The sequence below is a fragment of the Ornithorhynchus anatinus genome, chromosome 9 (assembly GCF_004115215.2).
Source record: "Ornithorhynchus anatinus isolate Pmale09 chromosome 9, mOrnAna1.pri.v4, whole genome shotgun sequence".
In the NCBI taxonomy this organism is placed as follows: Eukaryota; Metazoa; Chordata; class Mammalia; order Monotremata; family Ornithorhynchidae; genus Ornithorhynchus; species Ornithorhynchus anatinus.
Window position 1 is genome coordinate 26,748,311 of NC_041736.1, and position 14,940 is coordinate 26,763,250.

The 14,940-nt window shown below is 40.6% G+C and overlaps 1 protein-coding gene across 1 annotated transcript in view; it reads left to right on the top strand.

The window, feature by feature from the left end:
- The first annotated feature begins 2,159 nt into the window (after positions 1-2,159).
- Positions 2,160-14,940, top strand: part of CALCRL (calcitonin receptor like receptor) — a 151,499-nt gene continuing 138,718 nt past the window's right edge. Inside the window, exon 1 of the mRNA XM_029072267.2 lies at positions 2,160-2,424. The gene's annotated coding sequence lies outside the window, so the exon portion shown is untranslated. The remainder of the gene's footprint in view (positions 2,425-14,940) is intronic.

The window sequence follows — 14,940 nt, forward strand, 5'->3', positions numbered from 1 at the left end:
CAGGTTGTCCTACGTGAGACGTCACAGTCTTAATCTCCATTTTACAGATGAGGTAACTGAGGCACAGAGAAGTGAAGTGACTTGCCCACAGTCACACAGCTGACAAGTGGCAGAGCCAGGATTCGAACGCATGACCTCTGACTCCCAAGCCCAGGTTCTTTCCACTGAGCCACATTGATTGAAAGAGGGAGCCAGGGGGAGAAAGAAAAGTAAATTTATTCCTGGTTCTTTTTATTTGGAAAGGGGGCAAGATGGATGTCAGTTGCAAAGCATGCTGCCTGCTTTCTCACTCACCCTTTTTTACTCTTTCTGCATCCCTGTCACCGTGGTTTAGTTGTCCTTGGCCCGGCACATTTTGTGGCTGCGTTTTCTTCTCCAACACCTGTGGGGAATGTAGAAAGTGTCCTTCAGCCAGTCAGGGGGCTACTCTTGCCCTTTCCACCTGCCATTCACTCATTCAGTTGTATTTATTGAGCACTTACTATGTAAGAGAGGGTTTAAATGCGTGATTAAACAAGTGTTAGAAGTGGCTGATGGGTTGATGTGTCAGTTTTGGGGAGTTAATCAGAAGACTTGTGGGTGAGCTCGCTGTGGGCAGGGAATGAGTCTGTGGTAGAAGCAGCGTGGCTCACTGGAAAGAGCACGAGCTTTGGAGTCAGAGGTCATGGGTTCAAACCCCGGCTCTGCCATTTGCCAGCTGTGTGACTTTGGGCAAGTCACTTAACTTCTTGGTGTCTCAGTTCCCTCATCTGTAAAATGGGGATTAAGACTGTGAGCCCCACGTGGGACAACCTGATTCCCCTGTGTCTACCCCAGCGCTTAGAACAGTGCTCGGCACATAGTAAGCGCTTAACAAATACCAACATTATTATTATTATTTGGTATTGTACTCTCCTAAGTGCTTAGTATAGCGATTTGCACACAGTAAGCACTCAGTAAATACTATCGATTGAATGAATGTATGGATCTGTTGGATTAAGGTGGGGAGGGAGTTCCCGCCTGGTGGAACAGAACAAATGAAGGGATGGAGGTGGGAGAGTTGAGAGTTTGGGTACCACTTGGGAGGAACGGATAGGGTGAGCAAGTAAGTAGTAGGTATTATTACTAATAGTAGGGGGAGATGCGTAAGACAGAAGTGTTGGTAGAGAGGCTTTGAAGCCAGTTCCTTCCTATCCAAAAATCTTGGCCACCAGGCTAATGACATCACCCTCAAGGTGCCCAGTCTGTGGGAAAAATGACTCCCATTTAGTAGCCACCTAAGGGGCACATCGGATTCAAGAAGAAAAAGATACGGCATGAGGACAAAGGGTTGTTCTTTTCTGCTCTAGCATATGAATGGTAAGTTGCAGTAGCAATTTAATTCACTTAATGTTACCCACACAAAATGACACGTAGTAGAATTTGTTCATCCAAATGTATACAGAAATTAATTTCAAATCAAGCTAAGATCCCAAAATTAATATGAACAATTATAGCTATTTTTCCATATATTTAATTGAAGAGAAAGGCATCATGGCTTAGTGGAAAGAGCACGGGCTTGGGAGTCAGAGGACGGGGGTTCTAATCCCGGCTCTGTCACTTGTCTGCTGTGTGACCTTGGGCAAGCCACTCTACTTCTCTGTGCCTCGGTTATCTCATCTGTAAAATGGGGATTAAGACTGTAAGCCCCACGTGGGGCAACCTGATTTCCTTGTATCTACGCCAGGGCTTAGAACAATGCTTGGCACAGAGTAAGCGCTTACCAAATACCATCATGATTATTCTTAAAGCACTTCCATATTACATTAAACTCATATATGGATATGACTTATTCATCTTCCTTGAAATGCATATTTTCAGATCTATTAGTTACTAAGTGCAGTAACAGCATTTTTTTAGCAACCACAGGGCACAGTGTGAACTCTTGGGCACGTTCTAGATGCCTGGTCCAAGTGGGGAGCAAAGGAAACCAGCTTTGCTAGTTGCTGTGCATTCACAGAGAACATGAACCGCTTCTGGGTTGAGGCAGCTTCATTTCTAGCTCTTGTCTAAGAACACGATAGGAGCAACTGTTTTCCTGAGGAGTGCTATTTGAGAAAGAAAGTAATTTAACACTAAATGCAGGCGGGGTCAGAGTGATGTAACAGGAAGCTCTGATGCTTCCCTTCTGCTGCTGATCATTTACAATCTGACAACACTTCCAATTCAACTCAGACCAACTCCTCTCGGCACAGCAGATGAATGTAACCTCCTACGTTCAGATCATCAAGCTCTGATAACTGGATTATACCCAATTTGCCAGATCAGATTGCAGCTCTCTCACGATTCCCCACCTTGTCTGGGGGGCGGGGGGAGGACCAAAAAAGGCAAAAAACAAAATCTCCTGCAGAATCTCAGGAAAGCCAACTTCAATCGCAGAGTGAATATTCCCAGGAACTGTATTTGGTGAGTAAATGTTACGATGGATGTATTTCTTGTAAACTGCATTCTTGAAGTACTTGCAAATATCAGTCTTCTTTAAATGTGAGGGGTTCTGGGGATAGATTTTCCATTTTATTTTCAGATACTGGAGAGTTTTAATGAAAAGCATAGCCATGTTACTGCTAGCTACTGCTATCATGAGCAGCTGTGTTCCACATAATTATTCTTTAGCCAATACTGAAACGTAGAAATATTTCAATGCAGAGCATGCTGGATTTTCTTAAAGCCTTTATAATTGCTAAACAAGTTGAATTCTTGGCAGCTGGAATACATTAAGCCGGTTGTTCTGTGTCCCTGCTTCAGAATGCTCCTTAAACCCAAAACGACTGGAACTCTTTTAAGAGTAAGAAAAAAAAAAAAAAACGAAGCACACAAACGACTTTGCTTCCCCAGATGCTGGAGTCTTGTGTGAGCTCATTCCCACTGTTGTAGACGGGTAATTAAAATGTAAAATCAGCTTGAAATGATTCTCTCCTTGCTCTTTTTGGGAATCTGATGTGTTGTTATTAAATAGCTAGACCTAATTAGATTTTGTGGTTTTTAGTGGTTGAATATTTCTTATTCAGGCACCCCAAAACGTTTCCAACAATTCAGGAGATGGAATTCAATGTGGAAAGCTATAAATGAGATATTAAATAGAACACAAGGGGCTATTGGTTAGGACTTATTTTCCAAAGCGAGGGGTGCAATTCTTTTATTGATGTTTTATTACTGTTACTTCCTTCCTCTTTGGCTACTAACCACGCACTTGGTTAGTTTTGGGTCTTTGTGCATGTGTTCCTGGGCATGTGAACAGCTAAAAAATAAGAACTTGTGCCCAAGATCTCAGAAGAGATTGAATGAACCACGAATCAAAACAAAATAATTATCACTGACTATATTCATTGAGGTTTTGAGAAACAGTATCCCCTATAGCTCATATAACAACAACAAAATGACTGAAGGGGTCAACGGCCATGACCATTTAATTTGTTTATTCTGGGAAATAGGAAAATTCCTGTTCATTTTAGCTTAAAGACCATCGTACGGAAATGAGATGCTTAAACTATATCTGTGATGCTTTGGGCAAATATTTGCTTCTTTAAAAATGGAATGCTATGTGCCTTTTTAAATTTGGGGTACCACGCAAAAAACAGTAGACCAGTTTCTCATCCTATGTAAGTTTATGACAGCTTTTGTCTATCATCTTTAACTTTCTACACACTGATATTTTAGAATTGAGTCTTTTGGACTTATTTGATCATGAAAGCTTTGCAAATGTCAAAGGGGTAAAGGTCAATAGTGAATGCAGCTTTGAATATCAACCCCTCAGTGGTGGTTTTAGCAAAGTTGGTGAAGGAAAGGATGCATTTGGATATATGTTGATGTATAAAATCTTCATGGGTTTAGAAGAGTAGTTAAAATAATTTTAATAGAAGGCTATTTTCGAGAAGAAATGTTTCCAGATTACTCATTATATACACAGTCAACCATTAAGTATTTAGTGGTGCGAAAGTGAGATATATGATAAAAGCATGGAAAAATGGTCATCTCCTAACTGTTTGAAACGAGTAGTATAATAAGTATTAATGGAAATCATTTGCAAATTTACCCTTACCCTATTGAAGTCCGAAGCTCAAAAATTATGCCGGTCTTTAATCATTTTAGACATTTTCTGTGGAAAACCGCATTAATGTTAGAGTATGTTAGCACGCATATTTTCCATATTTCAACCATACCTCTCTTGTCCAGTGGTTCCATGAATGTATGTAATTGAATTGTCTTGGAAAAAAATGTAACTCTTTCCTTCATAACATTGTCTTTAACTTCCCTACTACACTGAGGAAGTCAGTCCTTTACCCTTTCACCAACTCCGGACCAATAAAGTAAAACGGCACAAACTTTGGGAATTTTTGATAACCTAGGTTTAAAAATAGGCACCCAGAAAGTCATTTTGTAATGGAATGGTCTGATTTTCATCCTTTGATTTTCATCTTTCCTCCTTTGCTAGTGAAGATCTGACCTTCAGAGAAAGAGATCTTTTTCCCTCAATTAACTAGTTGTGATTTCAAAGTAAAATTATACAAGTTGAAGTCAAATTAGCCAACAAAATCTAAATTTACTCATGCGTTTAAGTTTTAAAATGCATACAATTAGAAAATTGGAAATTTTAAGAACTAAGGTGCCAAATGGGGAAAAATATTGACAGAAAGCTAGATTTCTGACAAAGGGTAGTAGTGCTTGATTCACACTGTAATTTTCCCCAAATAAATGAAAAATTATTGAGATAATTCAGTTGAAGTAATTCAATTCTAGTACATTCAACATTTCACTTTAATGATCTACTTAATAACGTTAGTGCATCATGTCAAAAAAGTTGAAAAATATGCATATGCATAAGAACAGTGTTTAATTTTCAGGATGTCAGTGCTTCAGTGCATTTTCTTTTCTTCTCTTAACATTTACAAAATATTGAATAGAATTTTAGAAATCACAAAATTTTTGGGAGGCACGTATTCTTAGTCATTGAAAGCATAGACAAAAACCCTAAAGCTTCAGCTATATCAAGTATCATTTGTAGTTAATCACTTTTAGGCAGGGTGTTAAAAATCAGAGATGACTCATGAGTCTACAGAGGTTAAGATATTACTCTTTTTCAAATCAAGAAAACAACTTTGACGTCAAAATATAGTGCATCTAAGGCAACAAAGTTGAGCAGTGGCATCCTTTTTTCCAACTTTTCCAACTTTTGAGGAAGGAACATCTTAAGGGCATTTTTAGGGCCAATATTCTAGGAGTAAGATAGTGGGTGCATTATGTAAACTTGGGATATCGCAGGTATATGTAGAAGAATCAATTATCAATATAGAAGAATACCAATATAGAAGAAGATTCACAACCCATCAGTCCACCTTTTTTTTTTAATTGAGGGCTTACTATGTGCAGAGCTCTCTTCCAATACCATATTGCACAATACAACAGAATTAACAGATACATTCCCTGCCCATAACAAACTTACAGTCTTGAGGACTGTAGAGGACCCATGTATTTGTGTTCTGTTTGTGACAAATTATTTTGAGAAAAATCCAATTTTATATTAACTTTAGAAAAAAAATCAAAATAACTTGTAGGAACTCACTTGGGACATCTTTTTTCAAAGCAGAAGGGGTATTGCCTTTCCTTTTGTTTCACTTGAAATCCAGGAGAAATCTTTCAGGAGACCCTTTACAAATGTGTCATAAATGAAATGCTTTGCAATCTCTTTCCCTGGTTCTGGTATTAGGCTTCTTTGATTATTTATAGTGTTTATAAATAAACTTACCAAATACCATCATGATTATTCTTAAAGCACTTCCATATTACATTAAACTCATATATGGATATGACTTATTCATCTTCCTTGAAATGCATATTTTCAGATCTATTAGTTACTAAGTGCAGTAACAGCATTTTTTTAGCAACCACAGGGCACAGTGTGAACTCTTGGGCACGACTAATTCTTTCACGACTACTTTACCCCCTTTGAGGTACTTGTTATCCAGAAAAGGTAAATGACTTGTTGAGAATGGTATTCGTTCACCACCAAAGCCAAGTTTAACCTGGCAAAGTTAAATGTAAAGTTGAGGAAATTATCTAAATAACTTACACTCCCGCTTCCTCTCCCAGCACCTCTGCAATATGCTTCGATTCTCCAAATTCTTCTGGTCAGTCTTTTGGGGGAAACCTGAAGTATCCATGTTGTATAGAATTACTTCATTTCAAAATCTTACTCTGCCAGGGAAACGTGGCCTAAAGAAATTGTAGCTCCATTTTAAGAAAGGAGTGTGTTTAATTATTATTGTTATTAATATTATGGTATATGTTAAGCACTTACTATGTGTCAAGCACTGTTCTAAATGCTGGGGTAGATGTAAGCCAACCAGGTCAGAAAGAGTCCTTGCCCCACATGGGGATCATCTATTTAGTGGGGACAAGGCATAAATATGCATTGTGTTTTCCTGAGTTTTCAAAATCTAGAAAAGCACAGCATACTGAAAAATGGCCACTTAGGAATTCTGCTGCAGCAGTGATAAATCACTAAATCTTCAAACAAACGTATTTATATATTTTGGTGCCATAGTTTGTTGCTTTTGACTACATTTGGTAATTTACTGTTTGCTCTTTCTCAGAATGGCAAATATTTCCAATTGGACATGGTTAGGTTTGTTAATGCCTACTCTGCAGTGGAAAATTAACGCTTGAAAGCAACCCAATAAAAGATTGCCAAAGAATCTGTATGCCTATATATCAATTTTATGAAGTCATTCTGGAAAAATCAAGGATAATTGATCCAAAGCATTGTTCATACACATGGAAAGAAGAAATGTGCACACATTTTGCTCTTCTCTCCTCAGAAGATACAGGAAAAGAGGATCAAATATTTTTTATTGACCCAATAGATCCCTCCAAAGAAAGGAATCATTGTTGTTCATCCTATTAACTGATACTGAAATAAAAAAATGGTGGGTTTTAGGGCAGATTGTCGACTAACTCAGCAATGACATTTTTTGAGTGGCCACTATAAAGTAACTGTTATACACACTTGGGAAACCTACAGTGTCCAGTCTATATGGACAGCCCATGGGGGAGAACAGACCAAAATTTCCAACTATTGCCTAGTTTCCCTCCTGTATTTGCTGGGCCCATAGTTATGGCTTATTAAGCCCCAAAGTGGGTGCTCAGTTTACTGTCTAGCAAGTTAGTGGACTTACGACCCAAGAGACTGAAAGCTCATTGTGGGCAGGGAATGTCTCTGCGAACTCTGTTGTATTGAATGCTGCAAGTTCTTAGTACAGTGCTCTGAACTTTGTAAGTGCTCAATGATGCTATTGATTGATAGATTAATCAAGAAAGTCTGCAATATCACTTCCAATTTAAAGTGGCCATTTTGGGGCCCCAAGCCCACAGCCCAGACCTCCTTGCCCTCTTTCTGGTCCATTGCCGCTTCAACCCAGCACCAGGAGAGTACGGCACTATAGGAGTGTTTAAATGTCCTGTGAGAGAGACTTATTGATCTGTGGTATCCCGTTCCCAATCATTTTTTCAAAGCAATTAGCTCCTTAACCAGGGCTGTATATTGTGTTTAACATTATCTATGCTAAAGGACAGAGGCAAGAAACTGGGAAACTGAGTGGTAGTGACTGCTGCTGGTTCAAGTCTGCAGATTACAACACGCTCAAATGGAGAAATTTACAAACCCCATGCAAAATTCCACTTGAGGAAATTGAATATTCTAATGAGAGGAGGATGACGAGGCAGGATGATTATAAATAAAAATGGTGAAAAGAAAATATAATGCCAAAGGATCTGAACAACCCACAGGATCATTTATAGATCCCACATCAAATACCAATTGAGAAAAGTGATTATGATAATGAAAAGAGAGTGAGTAATAAAGAGTAATAATAAAATAAAACCACAATTCTGATACAAGAAAAACAGACTGATAAAAAACTCACCTAATTACTAATTTTCAAGATAAAAATACAAACCCCTATGTGATGAACATCAGATTTTCTAGAAAATATCTGCCTTCAATCCACTTAGAGTTTCAGGGGATGGTTATAGAAGTAGTGTATTATCCAAATCTCTTCAAATTATGTGCATATATCATTAAATAAAGGTAAAATGGACATAACATAATAGTAAGGGTATTTATTAAGCACTTCCTGATTGCAGAGCATAGTACTAGGCTCTGTAGCATAATGATAATTATAGTTATTCTAGTTAATGATGTTACCACCATTAAATTAGACCAAAATTTTAAAAGAGGACTCCCACATACGTATTCTCACACTGAAGATGAATCTGAAATCTACTATTTAAAGTGAATGTGTCAGTCTTCTAACAGCTCATTGAAATCTCATCTGCTCTTCATTAAGCTCATTAATAGGAACAGAGAGGGAATTGGGCAGTGGGTGGAGGTGCACAGCTCTTTCGACTTTTCCGCCAGAAGCAAATGGTGTTTCAGATTTTGACAAGTGACCTTTCAGTGAAATGGAAGTTATTTCACTAGAAATGGGCAGAGCTGCTAGGACCTGACAGTGGCACAAATCTCCAGAGATGCTACAGTATGTTCTAGTGGATAGAGCATAGGCCTGGGAGTCAGAAGGGTCTGGGTTCTAGTCTCGGCTCCACCATTTGTCTGTTGTGTGACCTTGTGCCAGGTCGTTTCACTTCTCTGGGCCTCAGTGACCTCATCTGTAAAATGGGGATTAAGACTGTGAACCCCCATGGGGACAGAGACTGTGTCCAACCTGATTACCTTGTACCTACCCCAGAACTTACAAAAGTGCCTGGAACATAGGAAGTGCTTAATAAATAGCTTAAAAAAAGCCAACAAAACAGACAAGCCAAAAAAAAAAAAAAAACCACCCCAAAACCAGGGCAACAGCAACAGCTGGACTGTGACTGCAGATTCCTCACTCAAGCTGGAGTCTCTCTGGCCACCAGAGGGACCACCACACTTTCTATTCTAGATGCTAATCGATCAATCAGTTGATCACATTTATTGAGCTTCTGCTGTGTGCAGGGCATATTACCAAGTGATAAGAATCAGAAGTTGTGATCCCTATCCCCAAAAGATCTTCAAGTATGGGGGAGGCAGACCTGAAATGCTTTACAGATAAGAGGATGAAGAAAATGGAAAGATGATTACATGGATGAGTAGTAGAATGTGTAAATCAATAAGTATGGAAGTGCTATGGGCAGTCGTGAGTCCTTAAGTGCAGAGGAGGTGCAAAAATGCCAAGTTGGTTTTGGGGAGGATGTGCTCTGGGAAGCAGAAAATTTAATGAGGGCAGGCCTCCTGGAGAAGGTGGGATTTCAGAAAGGCTTTGAATATGGGAAGACCTACAGCCAGTGAATATAAAGAGGGAGGGAATTCCATGGAAGAGGTAGAAAGTGAGAAAGGGATTGGAGGCAAGAGAGACAAAAATGAGCATATGTGAATAGATTAGAAAAGTGCGAGCTGGGGTGTAGTGGAAGAATGGGGTATATAAGAAAGAGGAAGAGAGCTGGTGAAGTGCCCTAAACCCAATTGTTAGGAGAGGAAGGGGTAACCATTGGAGGGTTTGGAGAAGTAGGGAAAAGTGTGCAGAATAACACTTGAGAAATGATGCAGACAGCAGATTGAAGTATAGATTGAAGGGAGAGAGAATGAAAGCAAGTAGATCAGTAAAGAATTTGATACAATACACTCGCCAGGATATGACAAACCCTTAGTCCAGCATGATTGGGATTTGCAGAGAAAAGGGTGGATTCACGAAATAGCATAGAGGAAAAACCAACAGGTTTCAGTGGCAGAAAGAGAGTCAGGAGTCTGGGATAACACCAAGATATTTGGCTTTAGAGAGGGAAAATGGTGGCATTGCCATAATGGGAATGTTATGTGGGGGAGTGGATATAGGAGCAAAGAAAAGGAGTTCAGTTTTAGGCATAAATGGGCTTAAGATGGAAGTGAATCGTAAATGAGTTTAAGATGGAAGTGAATCGTTCATGTGAACATGTCCCGGAAGAAAGAGGAAATGAAGGATTGCCGAGGAAGTGTGAAGTCAGGATTAGCAAAATAGGTTTTGGAGTCATCCAGATAAAAGTGGTAACTGAAGACAGGGGAATCGATGGGTTGAGGAAGTGAGTATACAGTGAGCAGAGAAGGGGACCAGGAACAGAGCCATGAGGGACACCCACAGTAAGAGGCAGAGGCTGAGGAACAGATTAAGGAGCAACCAGCTAGGTGAGAGGAGAAACAGGAAAGAACTGTGTTGGTAAAGCCATGGTTAGGTAGCATTTCATATTTCGCTTGTGCATATATGTATATATCTATAAATCTATTTATTTATATTGATGCCTATTTACTTGTTTTGGTGTTTGTCTCCCCCCTTCTAGACTGTAAGCCCAGTGTGGGCAGACATTGTCTCTATTGCTGAATTGTACTTTCCAAGCGCTTAATACAGTGCTCAGCCCACAGTAAGCACTCAATAAATATGATTGAATGGATGAATTTTTAGGTCCAGTTTCTACTGGAAACTCTTGATCATTCAGAAATAATAGTAATGCTAGAATAGGTAAAGTGGTTCTTATCTGCAAAACACTGAACTGATTGAGGGAAAAGAAATAAATGGACAAGGTTCAGATGCAGTCTCTGGGTTTGGGAAGGTATGTACGGAAAGGTGGGCCAAAATACAAAAGAGGAAGATGATGCTCTAGAAGAAAGGAGCGGCAGGATCTCAGGATCCTCGGTGCCTCAGATCAACAGTTGAAGAAATCACAGCCACGGTCACCGCAGTGATCTTCTGAACAATGTCAAAGTTGAAATATGCTGATGCTGTTGGTGTCCTTCCCAGGCCAGATGAGGGGCTGATAGGGCTCCAGGGTCCTGAGGGGTCTCTCTCTCACATAAGACCTCAGAGGTAAGGAATAAAGGGGAAAAATGGTTGCCTCACGTGGTTGCTGCTGTCCAGGGCTGGAGGGATGTATACTTAGTTCATTCATTCATTTAATCATATTTATTGAGGGCCTACTGTGTGCCAAGCACTGTACTAAGCACTTGGGAGAGTACACTATAACAATAAACGGATACATTCCCTGCCCACAAGGAGCTCACAGTCTAGAGTTGGATTCAAACATTACTATGAATAGTTTAATTACAGATAGGTTGTAGATTATTCAATCCCTTTGTTTCCCCTCTCTTTTATCCCTTCCTTTTGCCAATCTCTCTATTATTTAGCAGCTTTATTAGAATTCTTTAGTTAATCAATTCAACAGTATTTATGAAGTCCTACTGGGTGCAGTTCCCTCTAATAGTCCCTTGGGAGAACACAATGGAGATGAAATTGGATATATTCCCTGCCTCACACACAGGTTCACAATCTAGGAAGAGACTGGCAGGGGAGGAAATGGGCAGGCAGTGGACCTATAAAGAAATAGCAGAAACATCAAAATAACACAACAAAACAAGAACAGTAAAACAATAAAAGCTAATATCAATTATGGATAAAGGGGCAATTTTCAGTTTTCCAAGTGCTTTAACAGGCCTAGCCCGAGTCCAAAGTGGACACAAACTTTCCAGCATTCCTCAGGACCTTTCCGGGTGGAAATTCTGCTTCACATGGGGTGTCAATCACTCATCTGTTGACAGATGGAACTCAGCCAATGACAAGGGTGGACTTGGGCAAGGCAGAGGGAGCTAGGAAGGTCGGGAAGAAAGTCCAGAACCATTTTAGGGACCACTGGGCCTGGGGAAAGAGTGGTCTCCATCATTGGGGTCAACAAGGATTGGGCGTGTGAGGCAGCTTCAGGATGAGCTGTCGGGGCTGATCTTGTGAAGGTGTGCCCTCGGAAGAGCTGATCAGGGAAATAGCGCAGTGGATTTCATGGAGTTGGTCCTGGGTGTAAGTTAGGACTAAGTTGCAGATCAGGGATATTCCTGGAATTATTCTGCTGGATGACCGCTGTCACTGAAAACCAAGTAAATGTTGGTTATCTGTTTACAATACTCATGGCATTTGTCAAGAGCTTACTATGTGCCAGGCAGTGTACTAATAACTGGGGCAGGTACCAGATTATCAGGTTGGATACAATCTGTGTCTCACATGGTGCTCACAGTCTTAATCCCCTTATAACCAGAGGGGTATGTTTAATCCATGACGAACCTGCTCATTCAGAGACTCACTGTTGTTGCAAGGAGTCGGCATTCGATATCCTACCACCATTGGCAACCATCCTGAGAGAGCAGGACTGACTTACTGGACTGTCTCCACTTCCCGTGATTTTGGGGAGGCCGAGGGTCACGAGATAGTCGTGTCAGCAAGCTAGGGGGGCACTCTCAGCATTCACTAGTGAAGAGCCCCAAGGAAGTAACCACCACCCCCATCACCTCTAGTCAGTGGAAAAGCTGTGACAAGGTGGAAGTTTGTTATTGTTTCTAGGGAGTATATTCAGAAATGTCTATGTGTACATCATGCTAAATTTTTGGGAGAGGACTACTGAATTAATAGACATGATCTCTGCTGCCCTAAAGGGGTTACAGTCTAGTTGGAGAAACAGAGACTAAGATGATAATAATACTACTATTTGTTAAATGTCAAGCAATGTACTAAGCACTGGGGTAGCTATGAGTAAATTACAGGTAGAGGAAAAAAACAGGATATAAAGATATGTAGATAAATGCTTCTGGTGATGCAGGATAATGGCAGTTCTGGGGAAATAGGATGGGGAGATAAGAAATTAATCAGGGAGAGCCTTCTGGAGAATATGTGATTTCAAAAGGACTGTGAGATGGAAAGAACTGTTGTTTGATGGATTTGAATGGGGAGGAACTTCCAGGGCAGTGGAGAGGGTGAGAGCAAGAGGTTGCCGGTGGTAAAGATGGAAAAAAGGCACAGTGAGGAGGTTGGCACAAGAGGAGTGAAGAGGGCTGATTGGATGTAGCGGGAAAAGAGAGTGGATAAATAGGATGGAGAGACCTGACTGAGAACTTTAAAGCCGACCGTTGGGAGTTGTGGCTTGATGCAAAGAAAAATGGGAAACCATGGGAGATTTTTTTTCTAAGGAATGGGGAGACTTGGGCAGAATAATGTTTTAAAAAATGAATGAGGCTCCGGTAAAAGAATAAGTGCCAGATCAACCATTTGGTTTCAATTATTTTAAAGCAGATTTGTGTGTGTGTGTATGTGGTTTTTTTTTTAAATCGACTTGGAGCTGAGCCCAGCCTCCTGGATCAGGGACTCCATGGAACAGGGTCTAGGCTGCTCTTCACTAGTGAGGGCTTCAAGTAGCGGATTTATTCAATAGTATTTATTGAGGGCTTACTATGTGCAGAGCACTGTACTAAGCGCTTGGAATGAACAAGTCGGCAACTGATAGAGACAGTCCCTGCCGTTTGATGGGTTTACAGTCTAGTTAGTCCGTTGATGCAGGGCCAACTCCTGCCCCTCGCCCTGAGGCATCTCTAAGAGCAGCCACAGTCAGTTTGAAAGCTAGTAGAATGAGAGGTGGGGGAGAGAGTGAGGAAAGGGAGACTAGGAGGGAGTGAGGTAGTGTTGCCTAGTAGATAGAGCATGGGTCTGGGTTTCAGAAAAACCTGGGTTCTCATTTCGGCTCTGCCACTGGTCTGACTTGTTCTGATTTGTCTGACAATCTACGTGGGACTTAGATAGGGCTCAGTTTTGTATCAACCACATTGCTTATTATAGTGCACGGCACAGAGTAAGCACTTAACAAATGCCGTAAAAAAAGAGACTGGGAGTGAGTGAGGAAAAGGAAACTGAAAATGAGGAAAGGGGGACTGGGTGCAGGTGAGAAAAGTTCTACCTTCTGAGTTTAGGGCTTACACAGATGGCAGAGGTCTCTCCCACCTCCCACCCATCTATGCTGAACTCTTTGCCATTAGCCCTATTCAAGAACATAATAATAATAATAATTATAGTATTTGTTAAGTGTTTACTATGTGCGAAGCAATGTTCTAAGCCCTGGAGTAGATACAAGGTAATCAGGTTGTCACACTTGGGGCTCACAATCTTAATCCCCATTTTACAGATGAGGTAACTGAGACACAGAGAAGTGAAGTGACTTGCCCAAAGTCACACAGCTGACAAGTGGCGGAGCCGGGATTAGAACCTACTTCTTCTGACTCCCCAGCCTGTGCTCTTTCCACTAAGTAACACTGCTTCCCGATCTGATTCCTGATCTGGTTCCTTCCACATCTGATATTGATTGGACTTCTAAGTGGACAAAGAATTCTGGGAACCAAAGACAAACATTTTAACATATAAGCAAAGAATACATGATATGTGTCAAAGCAAATATTTATGGACTGCAATTAAATCCTGTATGTGGAATTAATTTTTATGAGGAAGCCGGAACGTGAAATTGCTTTAAGGCTGATCGGGGAGATGGGATGAGCATAGTGGGGTATAATGAGAGAGACTGGTATCTCCCCTGTAAACTGCAGATGAGTCATGTCCAGATAAGAAGATTTCAGGATCAAGAACTATCATGAAGAAAGAGATATTATTGCTGGTGATTTGTACGGTGTCCCTCATACTGTCGTGTCTCTGTCAGTCATGTTCGCGTTGAGGTGGAGGGTTCAGGCAAGTAGACAGGTATGGTTGCGAGTGAATGGAAGAAGTGAATGGAAGAATTTTATAGAAAGTCCATTTTTGTCCCCAGGGTCCACATGCTTTATATCTGCTTTGTAATTGTTGTGGTCTTTACTCTCCAGCCTTCTGATCAACCTGTCCATCACGTGAGCCATCCCAGGGGGTTCCTGGGTTAGAAACTTTCATTATTAATGGCACAGCCCCATCACGACAAGAGTGGTATGGCATTATGATAAAGGCAAATGGGAACATGGTAGAGAAATTGATGAAAATAAGGCAGATTGTATTTTAAAATGTTATCTTGCCATTTTGTGTTTAGGCACTGTTTTAATTAGGTATTTTGGAAAAAAACAAATACTCC